At 35.0% G+C, this 3,716-nt stretch overlaps 1 pseudogene; it reads left to right on the top strand.

The window, feature by feature from the left end:
• The first annotated feature begins 336 nt into the window (after positions 1-336).
• LOC112483529 lies at positions 337-455 on the top strand (annotated as a pseudogene).
• Positions 456-3,716: the final 3,261 nt, after the last annotated feature.

Genomic DNA, 3,716 nt, shown 5'->3' with positions numbered 1-3,716 from the left:
ATCTGCTCAGAAAGATCTGCCCAGTCTTTAGCTTTCCAGTCTCATGCACAGTGAGGAACATGAGAGTGATCCATTCTATGATACCTACCACACAGATACTTTGAAATTGCTTCTTTCAGCTTTTATGCTTTTATCCAATAGTCTTTGACAATTTTTTGCCATGGTCATCAGCATTCACGTGTTGTATAAATTAATGAAAATTCAAATTTCTGTTTCTAATTCAGTAACCTCCTCTCAATATTTTTCTGTTGCTATATAATTTATTTTAAAAAAAGTGTATGCTGAGAATGTTACTCTTGTTTATGAATTTTTGAGTGTTAAAAATATCTTGACCTTATCTAGGGCCATGCCACCCTGAATAAGCCTGATTCCGTCTGATCTCCGAAGCTAAGCAGGATCGGGCCTGGCAAGTACTTGGATGGGAGACCACCTAGGAAGACCAGGTTCTGTGGGCATCAAAAATAAAAAATAAGGGATTGTAAGCTGACAAGGTCCTTGCAATCTGTGAAGTCAACCAGGGGTTGCCTGGCCTAAGTAAAATAATTAATTAATTTAAAAAATAAAATAAAAATATCTTGAGCTTAACAATCAACGACTATTTTTAGTTATTATTTTATGGTTCATTATATTCTAGATTTTGTTGGAGATGAGATTAATTTAGCTCTTGCTTAGCTTTTACTAATTAAACATACTCTATTCTATTTTATGTGTCATTTTTTAAACAATGGAGAAATTGCCATTTTTTCTCCATGTGACTGGCCTTAATTTATAATGTTTATCCTCAGATAAACATGGAACAAAAAGGTTGTTTTTTTTTAATTGAAGTAATCTTTTATCAGAACACAACCTTGAACCCATTTAACACTTTATGGTTCTACATTTGCAGTGTTTAGCAATAATGTTCCTATTATTACTACTACTCTTAGAACTCCATTTTTAAACTAAAATGATACATGAGTTATGCTAAACATTTAAAATACCTTATCTTTCAAAATAAGTATGAGAACTTGATTTTCATCAGTTTTTTTTTTTTTTTTTTGGTCCTATGTTGGTTATCTATCTCTATATAACAAATTGCACAGACTGGGTGGCTTAAAACAACACTACTTTATTATCTCAGAGTTTCTGTGGATCAGAAGTGACAAGATTTAGCTGCACATTCTGCTAAGAATCTCAGACGGTTGCATCAAGGTATCAGCTGGAATGCATTTTTATCTGGACGCTCAACTCAGGCAAAGTCCACCTCCAGGTTTATTTAGGGTATTGGTAGAATTTGTTTCCTTACATATTTAGGACTGAAGGCTCCAGTTTCTTGTTGGCTGTTGGCAAAATGCTGCTCTTAGATCCTTGCCAGGTAGGTCATGCAACATAGTTACCTGCTTCTTCCAAGGCAGCTTGGTAGAGAATTTCTAGAGCCAGTCAGCTAGAATGTGGAGCCTCGTATAATGTAACATAATCACAGAATTTCTAGTTCACCGACTTTTTTATATTTTCTTAGTTAGAAGCAAGTTATATACTCAAGGGCTGGGAGGTATGGAAGTGTGGTTATAAGAGTGTTAATACCAGCAGGCAGGTATTATGGTGGATGACTCTGGAGTCAGATTGCCATAGTGGACCCTTCCGCTCCCAGTGATTCTTGTCCCTCCCAAATGAAAAATAGATTCACCAATTCACATCCCCAATCCCCAAAAGTTTCATAATAATTTGATTACATCGTCTGCTGAAGTATAAGATCTCAATTAAATCTCTATTTGGATAGGTCCTTTAGGTATAGTTCCTCTTAATTCATTGATCTGTAAAACTAAAGAGACTGGTTATCTCCCCTTACCATACATGCCACATACAACAGTGGGACAGGCATAGCCAAACAGCTATAAGCATTCCCATCCATAAACGGGAAGTAGAAAGGAGTCAATAGCCTATAGCAGTTTTGAAATATACTTGGGCAAGCACTAGCTAATTTCTTGATTAGGTTTCGGTGCCTGGGAAGAATTGTCTATGAATCTCAACTCCCTCTCTGGGTCCTTGGTTCTGTCCTCCAAGTCATACTTCTTTTTTCATGGAAGATAGCACAGGTTTTACCAGCCTGCTTCCTGACAGTAGACTTTGGAAACTCTGGAAGCCTCCTTTCTTTTGAACTTTCAACTTCTCAGTCCAAGCTGGCAGTGTATTCTTGTTGGTTTGTTTGTTTATTAAATTAATTAATTTATTTATTTTAATTAGTTTAAAGTATACAGTACATTGATTAGACATCTATGTAGTTCATAAAACGATATCCCCAACTGCTCTCTTCCTCACCTGGCTCTCCACCAAGCCAACATATTAATGCTAACTGCATTCCCTATGCTGTGATCTCCAGCCCCGTGACCATCTATCAACTATTATTTTGTACTTCTTTAACCCTTCACCTCATTCTCCCAGCCCTTCATGCACCCTCCCCTCTATCTGTCACCAATTGTCCACTATATTTGTGAGTCTGTTTTTGATTAGTTTGTTCTTTTTATTCCTTAGATTCTGAATATAAGTGAAATAATATGGTATTTATTTTTTTCTGTCTGACTTATTACACTCACCATAAGAACCTCTAGGTCTATCCATGTCATTGCAAATGGCAGGATTTCATTTATTTTTTTTAATGACTGAGTAATATGCCATTGTATATATGAACTATAACTTCTTTATCCAGTCCTTTGCTGATGGACATTTAAGTTGCTTCCATATCTTGGCTATTGTAAATTGTGCTGCCATGAATATCGGGGTGCATATATATTTACAAATTATTGTTTTGGTTTTATTTGGATAAATAGCCAGAAGTGCAATTGCTGGGTCAAAGACGTATCTATTTTTAATTTTTTGAGAAGCCTCCATACTGTTTTCCATAGTGGTTGTACCAATTTGCAATCCCTTCAATAATGTATAAGAGTTCTCTTTTCTCTGCATCCTCGCCAATATTTGTTTTTTGATTTATTGATGATAGCCATTCTGACAGGTGTCAGATGATATCTCATTATGGTTTTAATTTCCTTTTCTCTGATGATTAATGACTTTGAGCATCTTTTCATATTCCTCTTTGGAGAAGTATTTGTTCAGATCTTCTGCCCATTTTTTTAATTGGATTGTTTGTTTTCGTGTTGTTGAGTTGTATGAGTTCTTTATATATTTTGGATATTAACGTCTTATCAGATGTATCACTAGCAAATATTTTCTCCCAATCAATTGGCTGTCTTTTTGTTTTGTTGATGATTTCCTTTGCTGTACAAAAACTTTTTAGCTTGACATAGTCTCATTTGTTTATTTTTTCTTTTGTTTCCCTTGCCCAAAAAGATATATTCGAAAAAAAATTCCTGTTAATAATATCGGAGAGTTTATTGCCTATGTTTTGTTCTAAGAGTTTTATGGTTTCAAGTTTTACATTTAAGTCTTTAATCCATTTTGAGTCTATTCTTGTATACAGTGTAAGAAGGTGGTCCATCTTCTTTTTTTTCCACATATCTGTCCAATCTTCTCCATTGTATATTCTTATCTCCTCCGTCATATATTAAGTGATGGTATAGGCGTGGATTTATTTCTGGGCTTTCTATTCTGTTTCATTGATCAATGCATCTGTTTTTATGCAAGTACCATGCTGTTTTTATTACTGTAGACTTGTAGCATAGTTTGATATCATGTAGTGTGATACCTCCAATTTTGTTCTTCTTCCTCAAGATTGCTGTGGC

This window comes from Pteropus alecto, unplaced genomic scaffold (genome assembly GCF_000325575.1).
Source record: "Pteropus alecto unplaced genomic scaffold, ASM32557v1 scaffold46, whole genome shotgun sequence".
In the NCBI taxonomy this organism is placed as follows: Eukaryota; Metazoa; Chordata; class Mammalia; order Chiroptera; family Pteropodidae; genus Pteropus; species Pteropus alecto.
This window is presented reverse-complemented; position numbering and strand designations above follow the sequence as displayed.